The sequence below is a fragment of the Xyrauchen texanus genome, chromosome 9 (assembly GCF_025860055.1).
Source record: "Xyrauchen texanus isolate HMW12.3.18 chromosome 9, RBS_HiC_50CHRs, whole genome shotgun sequence".
NCBI lineage: Eukaryota > Metazoa > Chordata > Actinopteri > Cypriniformes > Catostomidae > Xyrauchen > Xyrauchen texanus.
This window is the reverse complement of record NC_068284.1, coordinates 49,522,045-49,534,544: the sequence shown is the minus strand read 5'-3', so window position 1 is coordinate 49,534,544 and position 12,500 is coordinate 49,522,045. Positions and strand designations below refer to the sequence as shown.

General features: G+C 44.1%; 2 protein-coding genes across 2 annotated transcripts in view; both read left to right on the top strand.

The window, feature by feature from the left end:
* Nucleotides 1-6,363, top strand: part of LOC127648663 (protein fem-1 homolog A-like) — a 15,504-nt gene extending 9,141 nt beyond the window's left edge. Inside the window, exon 3 of the mRNA XM_052133376.1 lies at nt 6,283-6,363. The gene's annotated coding sequence lies outside the window, so the exon portion shown is untranslated. The remainder of the gene's footprint in view (nt 1-6,282) is intronic.
* Nucleotides 6,364-6,385: 22 nt separating this feature from the next.
* The window catches only part of LOC127648665 (receptor-type tyrosine-protein phosphatase S-like), a 159,894-nt gene continuing 153,779 nt past the window's right edge, over nt 6,386-12,500 (top strand). Inside the window, exon 1 of the mRNA XM_052133378.1 lies at nt 6,386-6,524. The gene's annotated coding sequence lies outside the window, so the exon portion shown is untranslated. The remainder of the gene's footprint in view (nt 6,525-12,500) is intronic.

Genomic DNA, 12,500 nt, shown 5'->3' with positions numbered 1-12,500 from the left:
CTGTCCGGGGAAGCTCAACTTGCGGCACAACAACTGCCGGCGACGAACCTCCTGGCCTATTCAGATCTGAAGAAAGCCATTCTGCAACGGGTCGGTCGGAGCCCGGAAGAGAATCGCGAGCTCTTCCGCGGCATGAAGATAGAAATGTCCGATCGCCCGTTTGCATTTGCGCAACGGCTCTGGGACACCTGTCGGAGGTGGCTGCTCGCGGGGGACCGCGACATCGAGGGAGTGATCAACCAGGTGGTACTGGAGCAATTCGTCCAACGGCTGCCCCGGAAGACGGCGGAGTGGGTCCAGTGCCACTGCCCGGCATCGCTGGAAGAGGCTGTTCGTCTGGCGGAGGACCATTTGGCGGTGATCCTGAGGGCGGACGAGCCCTCTTCTTCTCTCTCCCCTTCCCCTGTGTCTGCACCCCCCTCCTCCCCCTCCCCTGTGTTCTCTCGCTCTGTTCTCTCCCCAGGGCCCGTTCCTGCCCCGCGCAGGCGTGGAGTGTATGTGCGACCAGCTTCCCGGCCTTGGGAGAATGTTCCTTCCCCGTCCTTCAGCTGCTCTCCTCCTCAGGTGGGGGTGTCCGCCAGCACAAGTATTTGCGCGGATGAGTCCTGCATAAAGAGGTGTGTGGTGTGCGATGCTTTGGCAGGGGAGGCGGAGCCGGGGCCGTCCTCGGCTGCTCTGAATGACGAGGGAAGGGGCGAGGTGGCCACCCCTCCTCTCAGGGAAATCCCTGGGGGGGACTTCCCTCTAGAGCAGTCGCGGGACGAAACCCTTAAACATGCTCTTGACCAAGTGAGAGTAATCGATGGTCAACAGCTCCGGCCAGGCATCGCCATTTCATACCCGTATTTTGCCATGATTAAAGATCGGCTATATAGAGTGACGCAGGACGCTCAAACAAAGGAGGAAGTGACACAATTATTGATTCCACGGAGCCGCCGGGAAATGGTTTTCCAGGCGGCTCACTATAATCCTATGGCCGGTCACCTAGGGGAACGAAAAACACTTCTCCGTCTAATAGCCCGTTTCTATTGGCCGGGCATTGGCGGTGACGTCCGCAGGTGGTGTGCGGCGTGCCGTGAATGTCAGCTGGTAAACCCACCGGCCACCCCAAAAGCGCCATTGCGCCCTCTACCATTGATCGAAGTCCCCTTCGAAAGAATTGGTATGGACCTCGTCGGGCCATTAGAACGGTCAGCACGCGGACATCGCTTCGTGTTAGTCCTAGTGGATTACGCGACGCAATATCCGGAAGCAGTGCCTCTGAGCAACATCTCCGCATGTAGTGTTGCAGGGGCACTCTTCAAGATAATCTCCTGGGTGGGGATTCCGAAAGAAATCCTCACCGATCAAGGCACGACTTTCATGTCACGAACACTCCGCAAACTTTACGAGCTCTTGGGCATTAAGTCGATTCGCACTAGCATTTACCATCCCCAGACAGATGGCCTAGTGGAACGATTTAATAAAACGCTCAAGAACATGATTCGTAAATTCGTACACGATGACGCTAGAAAATGGGATAAGTGGTTAGACCCCCTGTTGTTCGCAGTACGGGAGGTCCTGCAAGCCTCCACAGGGTTCTCCCCGTTTGAGCTGCTGTACGGGCGACGCCCACGCGGGGTCCTTGACGTCATCCGCGAAGCTTGGGAGTAGGGACCTTCTAACAGCAAAGATGAAATTCAGTTCGTTCTCGATCTTAGAGCAAAACTCCACACACTGGGGCGACTAACACAGGAGAATTTGCTCCAGGCTCAAGAAAGCCAACGCCGGCTGTATGACAGGGGTGCTCGGCTACGGGTATTTGCACCAGGAGATAAGGTACTCCTATTACTCCCGACATCGAGCTCTAAATTACTCACCAAGTGGCAAGGGCCCTTTGAGGTCACACGACGAGTAGGGGATCTCGATTATGAAGTTAAACGTACCGGTAGAGGGGGCGCACGCCAAATATATCACCTCAACCTCCTAAAATTGTGGAGGGAAGAGGCGGCCTCTGTGACGTTGGCCACGGTAGTTCCGGAGAGGGCGGAGCTCGGACTGGAGGTAAACAAAGCCTGCAATCTCAACACCCCGGTTACTTGTGGAGACCACCTCTCGCCGCGTCAACTCACAGAGGTTTCCGATTTACAAAAGGAATTTGCAGATGTGTTTTCCCCTCTACCGGGCCGTACAAACATCATACAGCACCACATCGAGACCGAGCCGGGCGTGGTGGTGCGTTGCCGCCACTATCGTTTACCCGAACATAAAAAGAAAATAGTTTGTGAGGAATTAGATGCGATGCTTGATATGGGCGTAATCGAGGAATCCCACAGTGATTGGTCCAGCCCGGTTGTTCTTGTTCCTAAGATTGATGGGTCTGTTCGATTCTGTGTGGATTACAGAAAAGTCAACGCGGTGTCTAAATTTGACGCGTACCCAATGCCCCGTGTTGATGAACTGCTCGATCGGTTAGGTACTGCTCGATTTTATTTGACCTTGGATTTAACAAAGGGTTATTGGCAGATCCCCTTGACACCAATGTCCCGTGAGAAAACAGCCTTCACCACGCCGTTTGGATTACACCAATTTGTGACGCTTCCTTTCGGTTTGTTTGAGGCACCAGCCACGTTTCAACGACTCATGGATCGGATCCTCAGACCTCACACCGCTTACGCCGCTGCCTATTTAGATGATATTATCATTTATAGCAATGATTGGCAGCGGCACATGCAACATCTGAGGGCCGTCCTGAGATCGCTGCGGCGGGCGGGGCTCACGGCAAACCCTAAGAAGTGCGCGATTGGGCGTGTGGAGGTATCGTATCTGGGGTTCCACTTGGGTCATGGCCAGGTGCGTCCCCAAATTGATAAGACCGTGGCGGTTGCGACTTGCCCTAGACCTAAGACCAAAAAGGGGGTGAGGCAGTTCCTGGGGCTGGCTGGCTATTATAGAAGGTTTGTGCCTAATTATTCAGACGTCACCAGCCCGCTGACTGACCTCACTAAAAAGGGGGCTCCAGATCCGGTTCAATGGTCGGTGCAGTGCCAACAGGCGTTTATGCAGATTAAAGCTGCACTTTGTGGGGGGCCGCTTCTTCATGCACCTGACTTCTCTCTCCCTTTTGTTTTGCAGACGGACGCTTCAGACAGAGGGCTGGGGGCCGTACTCTCGGAGGTGGTGGAGGGAGAGGAACGCCCGGTGCTGTACATTATCTGGAAGCTCTCTTTGAGGGAGACTAAGTACAGCACCGTGGAGAAGGAGTGTTTGGTCATCAAGTGGGCGGTCCTCACCCTCCGGTATTACCTGCTGGGGCGGGCCTTCACCCTCTGCTCAGATCATGCCCCACTCCAGTGGCTCCACCGCATGAAAGATACTAACGCCCGGATCACCCGTTGGTACCTGGCTCTCCAGCCCTTTAAATTCAAGGTGGTCCACAGACGGGGGGTGCGGATGGCTGTCGCCGACTTTCTCTCCAGAAATGGGGGGGGAGTGGTAGACAGGCCGGATGGCGCCCCGGCCTGAGTCGGGCGGTGGGGGTATGTGGCAGCGGGGGCGTGGTCAAGCACCCGTCCGGGAGAGGAAAGCGGTAAGGGCGCTTACACCTGAGCTAAATTATGCCTAATACCTGTCTCTAATTCCAGTGAGCACGAGGAGAGCGGCATAAAAACGGACACAGAGCCTCCAGTGAAAAAAGACCCCGACAAGCCAACTCAGTGCGCTTGTATTGTGTTGTAGTGTATTGTGTTTATGAGCTATTGTAAGAAAGACGGCAATTAAAGCCTTACCTTTGGTTGAAGACTCGTTTCATGTCCTCCTTCCCGTAAGGGTCGTTACAATCTGCTTTTACTTACATTTACATTTATTCATTTGGCAGACGCTTTTATCCAAAGCGACTTACAAAAGACTACTTTAGGCAGATCTTTAAAATTTGAGCCTTTCTTTACTTGTGTGAATAATCCAATGTTATATCTTAGATGTCCAGAACAAAATATGCAGTCTAAACAAATCATCAGAAAATATGTTTTTGACTATGGATAATATAATGTGATATATCATCACAAAGGGGAGGATCTCAGCTTTCTAAAGACACCTAGATTGAGCTTGTAGTCCACTCAGATGCCGAGATATTCAATGAAATAATGAGGGTGTTGCTTGAACTGAACATTAGACTGAATGTCTATGGACAAATTTAGAAATATATTTGGTTAAACTTTTTGGGTTTCAATAAATGAATTAAATTTTTCATAGCGGTAGAATTGAAGTGTGTGCTGATACAATCACTGTTTATACTATCCGTGATTTGTAATGATTAATAATACTTATATTCTCATTTAACAGAGCACACATCCACATCATGTCCCACATTATCCATGCGTATAAAAGGAACGTGTCCCGTTCAACAAGAACACACAAAATCCATATTTCTATTCTTTTAATTCATTGCATACAGTCCATTTCCACAAACAACTTCTTATGATTATCCTGTCTTTGTTTATATCGTTGGTGCTTCATATGGTGGAAAATACCGAAACTTCATGGCCATGCCCACTGACCTGGCACTTATGGCGTTGCGCTTAATGCGTTTAAAATAGGGTCCTAAAAGTTTAATTGTCATAAAATATTCAAAGTCTCAATATAAATATGGCAACACTACAATAAAGTTGTATTTAAAAATGTTTAACAATGAACAATATATATTTATTCATTTAGCAGATGGTTTTATCCAAAGCAACTTACAAAAAGAGGAATAATGTAATATAAGCGATTCATCTTAAAGAGACAGTAACACGAAAAGTGCTGCAATACAAAGTTTCAATTGTATCTAAAGACAGAGATCACAGTGCTCTTTGTGGTGGTACAACAAGGCACCGTTCATTATCTGACCGCAGGGTTCTGGCGGGAGTGTAGATGTGCAGAAATGATTTATTAAATTAAATAATGTAAATAATAATGATTTTAGGTATGTTGGAGCAGATCCAGTGACTGTTCTGTATGCAGCATCAGGGCATTGAATTTAATGCATGCATCAACCGGCAGCCAGTGGAGAGAGACGAGGAGTGGTGTAACATGTGTTCTCTTAGGCTCATTAAAGACCAGACATGCTGCTGCATTCTGGATCATTTGGAGAGGTCTAATAGCACATGCAGGAAGGCCTGCAATGAGAGCGTTACAGTAGTCCAGTCTAGAGATGACAAGTGACTGAACAAGACGTGTGTGGCATGTTCAGAGAGGAAGGGTTCATTTTCTTCATGAATAAATGTCATTTTGTGAACATATTTCCCCGTTAAATGAATGAATATACTGTGCACAATGAATTGTCTCTGCACTACACATTAAACTGCAATTGACTATAATTATGACGTCATCATAAAAGATGTTTTAAAGTAGCATTAATGTATCTCTGAGATAACGATATATCCAGATGATCTAATGATCTTACATTAAATCCTCTTTAAATGCACATGAGCACACGTTCGCCCCCTCAGTGGCCTGACAGCTGGCCCTCAGATACGATCACAAGACAATGGGGCCCATTATGACATCAGAGGCCCTCACCAGCTGCTTGAGCTCTCAGGGGCCACGTCACACTGTTATTGTTTTAGGCTCTATAAATCTCCACATTCACATGTTACTGAAAGAGAAAGTGGAGATTGGTGCTAAAAAGGACTTAAATATCTGTTTCCCACACACATCTATCATATGACTGCTGAAGACATGGATTAAACCACTGGAGTCTTATAGAAATGGCAATATAACATATGCGATTCATCTTAAAGAGACAGTGCTGGTATTGTATATATTAGTGTGTTTGGTCGAGTGCGCTGTAATGATTCTGTATGTTTATAATGACCAGCGGGTCTACATCTATATTTATTTATCTGTTATATATACAGTATATATAAACAGCATATTTCAGTTAAGATCAGATGATGAAATAATTGAATGTACAAAATGTAGTGTAATACAGTACATTTCTAATTCTTGTAATCAGATTACAGTTACTCACTTTCAGTCAAGGAAATAACTTTTAACATATTTTGTTATATTCATGTGTACATTTGTTTGAAATAAAGACATTATTTTATAAATTAAATCTAATAATTGAGGTAATCAGTAAAGTCAGTCATGTGATTATGGAGAAGTAATTAATAATTTGTAATGGAGTACTTTTGAGTAAATGATCCAACACTGCTGATTGAATTAGAAACAATGAGGCCTGATATGATGCGCTTATGGATATTATATTGTGCATAAGTCATTATTTCTCTTTAATAGGAGATTATTTCTTTATTATTTCAGGACGAGTGCGCGCGCGCTCAAGATGCTGTGCACGCGCTTTCCGTCGCGTCATCGCCAGGAGGCGGGAGCGCGCACCGGGGTGCTAGGAGGAGGAGGAGGAGGAGGACAGCGTCGATGACATCAACCTTCATCCTCATTCTCTCCTCCGAGGCGCGCGAGTAATGCTCCGGTCGGTCCGTCGGTGTTCGGGAACATTCACACCTGCGCTGCTCGAGTCCTCATGACACTGAATGTTCACGCAGGTAAACGGATCTTTAATTCATGTTTTATTATTTATTAAGGAATATTTGAAACGCACCGCACCCACCGGAGACCGCTGACCTGGATATGTGTGTGTGCTGGTTATGTGTGTGTGCTGGTTAAGTGTGTGTGCTGGTTAAGTGTGTCTGCTGGTTATGTGTGTCTGCTGGTTAAGTGTGTGTGCTGGTTATGTGTGTGTGCTGGTTAAGTGTGTCTGCTGGTTAAGTGTGTGTGCTGTTTAAGTGTGTGTGCTGGTTATGTGTGTCTGCTGGTTAAGTGTGTGTGCTGGTTAAGTGTGTGTGCTGGTTATGTGTGTGTGCTGGTTAAGTGTGTGTGCTGGTTATGTGTGTGTGCTGGTTATGTGTGTGTGCTGGTTAAGTGTGTGTGCTGGTTAAGTGTGTGTGCTGGTTATGTGTGTGTGCTGGTTAAGTGTGTGTGCTGGTTAAGTGTGTGTGCTGGTTATGTGTGTGTGCTGGTTAAGTGTGTGTGCTGTTTAAGTGTGTGTGCTGTTTAAGTGTGTGTGCTGGTTAAGTGTGTCTGCTGTTTAAGTGTGTGTGCTGGTTATGTGTGTGTGCTGGTTAAGTGTGTGTGCTGTTTAAGTGTGTGTGCTGGTTAAGTGTGTGTGCTGGTTAAGTGTGTGTGCTGGTTAAGTGTGTGTGCTGGTTAAGTGTGTGTGCTGGTTAAGTGTGTGTGCTGGTTATGTGTGTGTGCTGGTTAAGTGTGTGTGCTGGTTAAGTGTGTGTGCTGGTTAAGTGTGTGTGCTAGTTAAGGCTGGTTACTGCTGGTTAAGTGTGTGTGCTGTTTAAGTGTGTGTGCTGTTTAAGTGTGTGTGCTGGTTAAGTGTGTCTGCTGTTTAAGTGTGTGTGCTGGTTATGTGTGTGTGCTGGTTAAGTGTGTGTGCTGGTTAAGTGTGTGTGCTGTTTAAGTGTGTGTGCTGGTTAAGTGTGTGTGCTGTTTAAGTGTGTGTGCTGGTTAAGTGTGTGTGCTGGTTAAGTGTGTCTGCTGGTTAAGTGTGTGTGCTGGTTATGTGTGTGTGCTGGTTAAGTGTGTGTGCTGTTTAAGTGTGTGTGCTGGTTAAGTGTGTGTGCTGGTTAAGTGTGTGTGCTGGTTAAGTGTGTGTGCTAGTTAAGGCTGGTTACTGCTGGTTAAGTGTGTCTGCTGGTTAAGTGTGTCTGCTGGTTAAGTGTGTCTGCTGGTTAAGTGTGTGTGCTGGTTATGTGTGTGTGCTGGTTAAGTGTGTGTGCTAGTTAAGGCTGGTTACTGCTGGTTAAGTGTGTGTGCTGGTTAAGTGTGTGTGCTGGTTAAGTGTGTCTGCTGGTTAAGTGTGTGTGCTGGTTATGTGTGTGTGCTGGTTAAGTGTGTGTGCTGTTTAAGTGTGTGTGCTGGTTAAGTGTGTGTGCTGGTTAAGTGTGTGTGCTGGTTAAGTGTGTGTGCTAGTTAAGGCTGGTTACTGCTGGTTAAGTGTCGGTGTTGATCAGGTTAATAGTTTATTTAGAGGACGCGTTCATGGGTTTTACGGTCTCATTGTTCGTTCGTGTCGTTTCATCTTCGGTTCTTTTGTTCCGGTTTCTCTTGATTGATTCTGTCTGGATTCCCTTCACACGGTTTAATCATGAGCACATCCGATATTTGCCTTTAATCGGTGTTAAATGAAGGTTTCATGTGTTATTGATAACAGCCAGTGAAAGTGTGAATCTGCTGCTCTCTGAAATACATTACATTATATTATTTATTTTATTCTGATGTGAATAACATATTCATTACACTAAAATATTGACTTTATATAAAACAATGTACAAGTTCAGTTCATTCGACAGTATTATTGTCATAATGTTGATTATTAACACAAATTAATCCTTTTCATTAAATGTGAGACACTTATAATGGAAGTCAATGGGGCAATCATTTGAGGTTATTATTTTATAAAAGCACTTACAATAATTCTGTTAAAACTTGTGTATTATTTATTTGAGCTGTAAAGTTCTACATTGCAACTACATTGTAAATGATCTATAACTCTCCACAGATGCTGTTAATAAGTGATTAATGACAGTAAAATCATGTTAACACACATATTGTTCATGTCTTGTGTCGATACTTTGAAACAGATTAAACCCCATTGACTTATATTATAAGTGTCTCACTGGAACACATTTAATGAAAAGGAGGAACGAGTCTAATACATTTTTGTTGTAATCAGTGTTTTACAGGCATTTACTGTAAAAAAGTAATTCATTACTAATTACATCTTCTACAGTGTAATTAGATTACTGTACTAATTACTCTGTCTGAAAAGTCATTACTTATTACTTATTACATCGCAGATGTTTTGTAATATTTTGAGCAAATCAAAGAAAACATGTGTGATGTTTACGGTACCGGCACACGTGTGTAGACTCACAGATGAATCGTGCATAACAGATATTTCAATGTGGCAATATTAGTGCTGACCTCAGACCTGTATATACACCTTCTCTGGGACTTGGCATGATCAAACGCATAGTTTGAGGTTTTTCTTGATGTAGTCTGCCCTACAAAGGCAAAACGCCGTAACATCATGTTTGGTCAAAAATGAGTTAATGTCATTTTTGGGGTATTCTAGACCTCCTTTATCATGTGAATAAATATCGTGAGTCAATTTGATTGTTTTAACGAGAAATTAAAGGGCTATGACAACCGTAACATCCAAAACCATACGAGAAACCACAGCAGAACGCCGTAACAGTGTTACGGCTCTTAGCCTTTGTTCCGGCACGCTGAAGTTGAGTTTAAGGTGTTCTGACTTTGTTTCGCCTGGCATCAAGAGAGATGTTACGGTGCCGCTACTGTACTCTGGCTTTGTCATAATGTCAAAGATTACCGCTCTTTTATTTACATTTACATTTATGCATTTGGCAGACGCTTTTTATCCAAAGCGACTTACAGTGCCCTTATTACAGGGACAATCCCCCCGGAACAACCTGGAGTTAAGTGCCTTGCTCAAGGGCCTAACAGTGGCATCTTGGTGGTGCTGGGGCTTGAACCCCTGACCTTCTGGTCAGTAACCCTGAGCCTCAACCACTGAGCCACCACTGCCCGCGGTTTTATTGTCACCAAACCGCGTAACATACACACGACACATCTTTGAAATAAAGTGTAGACTGCCGACTGCTTGTTTGTATTATTACTCTGTGATAGCGATGTGATAGGGGGATGGTTCAGATCTGTCAATGTCAGTGACAGCCCGGAGCTTGCTAAATTTAATCTGTGTCACGTAAATTAGCGCTAACATTGATGTTGACACTCGCCTCACATCAGATGCTGAAAACCAAATATTAAATACAGAGGCATCCTACCTTTCCATGCAATCCGATATAATCCATAGAAGATATAATCCATAGCAATGCACGTCATCTGCTGTATCCACAACAATCCATACGTGTTTGAGCCATATTTCCTTCTTGCAGGTGTCAGATTTTACAGCTGGTTATCGCTAACGTCCGTACAAAGTAGGCTAACCTAAATAGTAAAAGTAATTCCAACTTTTTTTCGGTATACTCTGTCTATATTATCTCAGAATTAAAAAGTAGTAATCCAAGTCGAGTTCAGTTGACTGAGCATCTTGAGCAGTTTGGTGTCCCTTAACACTTTAACTGTCACCCCTCCCCTTTTTTAGCATAGACATGAAAATCACTATCCAAACTTAAATGGTTGTATTTCAAGAATGCTTTGTCATATATACCTATGGACAAGTTGTCTTCCAAATTTTAGGTTGATATCTCAAAAAATGAGCTTTCAGTAAGATTTTATTTGGATGCAGTAAAAAACTTGGAATGAGCAGTCTCTAATCTCTAATGTATTGGTCTAATGTTTAATTAATTATTACTCTATATCTTGCATTTAAATTCATATACTTTTGTATTCAATTATAATTAAATTATCTTTATTGTGAAAATATGTATTGTATTTATTCATACTGTACTGCAAAGTATCTGTCATACTGTTTAACTGTGTTAGTGTTGCCGCACTATCCTGATCATTATAGCACTAAATAGGAACAACCAAAGGTCTTCTATATAATTTAAAACAAATACCATGATGACTAGACCTTGGTTAGGTGTTCTTATAATGGATGTAAGTATGGTGAACAGCAAGTAAATATTGATTATATGTCAGTTACGGCCTTTTGCCTTTGCATGACTCCTGATTTTTGGCACATGATACAAAGGCAGAGTACAGTAACTGCCAAACAAGGGTCAAAGGTCAATTTTGAGCTCAAGATTTTTTGCATACAAACATTTCTTCTGTATAGCAACTAGTTGTGAAATTTTGGGAGTCCTACCTATAATACTTTTGTCTGGACAAAACAGAAACTTTAAAGTCATTTTTCTCAGTTTCACACTCTAGTGAGTTAAGGTCTTTTGCTTTTGCAGGGCAGTAGTTTTAAGGGGGTAATTCCGATCACCGATCATATGACGCTGCGGGAACAAGTGACGTCACTGAAACAGGTCAATAGCAGTACCCATATGTTGACCTCTGACCTGCACAGATCACACAGGCTTCTGATGAGTGTCTGTGAGCAGCTGGTCGGATCTCTTCTATATTGATTTCATTGAGAATAGTGAAAGATCAGTCAGTCGCTCATCACTCACTGTTGTCTGATTATACAGAGAGAGACACCTCGGGATAAAGACCGCGGGGCATTTGAGTGACACTCGTTCTCATTTTGATGAATGATTTGTACCTAGAGTCAATGAGATGTGTGTGTTTTATTTATTATAGATTTAAGAGGGGCTTTTTCCCCAGTGTTAAAGTGCACAATGTATCATCGTTCTGGCAAATTAAACATTTGTTTATGTTTGGACACCAAGTTATTTATGTTTTAGTTTGTTACTAAAGTTACCACAAGTTACTAATTACACAGAGCAAGAGCCGCTGTGTAATTGTGTTGGAGTTTGTGTGTTTTGTTGAGGTTTGTGTGTTTTGTTGGAGTTTGTGTGTTTTGTTGAGGTTTGTGTGTTTTGTTGGGGTTTGTGTGTTTTGTTGGGGTTTGTGTGTTTTGTTGGGGTTTGTGTGTTTTGTTGAGGTTTGTGTGTTTTGTTGGGGTTTGTGTGTTTTGTTGGGGTTTGTGTGTTTTGTTGGGGTTTGTGTGTTTTGTTGAGGTTTGTGTGTTTTGTTGAGGTTTGTGTGTTTTGTTGGGGTTTGTGTGTTTTGTTGAGGTTTGTGTGTTTTGTTGGGGTTTGTGTGTTTTGTTGGGGTTTGTGTGTTTTGTTGGGGTTTGTGCGTTTTGTTGGGGTTTGTGTGTTTTGTTGAGGTTTGTGTGTTTTGTTGGGGTTTGTGTGTTTTGTTGGGGTTTGTGCGTTTGTTGGGTTTGTGTGTTTTGTTGAGGTTTGTGTGTTTTGTTGGGGTTTGTGCTTTGCTGGAGCTTGTGTGTCTTGTTGGAGTTTGTGTGCTTTTGTTGAGGCTTGTGTGTTTTGTTGGGGTTTGTGTGTTTTGTTGAGGTTTGTGTGTCTTTGTTGGGGCCTGTGTGTCTTGTTGAGGTCTGTGTGTTTTGTTGGGGCTTGTGTGTTTTGTTGAGGCCTGTGCGTTTGTTGGAGCCTGTGTGTCTTGTTGAGGCCTGTGTGTCTTTGGTTGGGGCTCTGTGTGTTTTGTTGAGGCTTGTGTGTCTTTGCTGGGGCTTGTGTGCTTTGCTGGGGCTTGTGTGTCTTTGTTGGGGCTTGTGTGCTTTGTTGAGGCCTGTGTGTTTTGTTGAGGCTTGTGTGTTTTGTTGGGGTTTGTGTGCTTTGTTGGAGCTTGTGTGTCTTTGTTGAGGCTTGTGTGCTTTGTTGGGGTTTGTGCGTTTTGTTGGGGCTTGTGCGTTTTGTTGGGGTTTGTGTGTTTGTTGGGGCTTTGTGCGTTTTGTTGGGGTTTGTGCGTTTTGTTGGGGTTTGTGTGTTTTGTTGAGGTTTGTGTGTTTTGTTGGGCTTGTGCGCTTTGTTGGGGTTTGTGCTTTGTTGGAG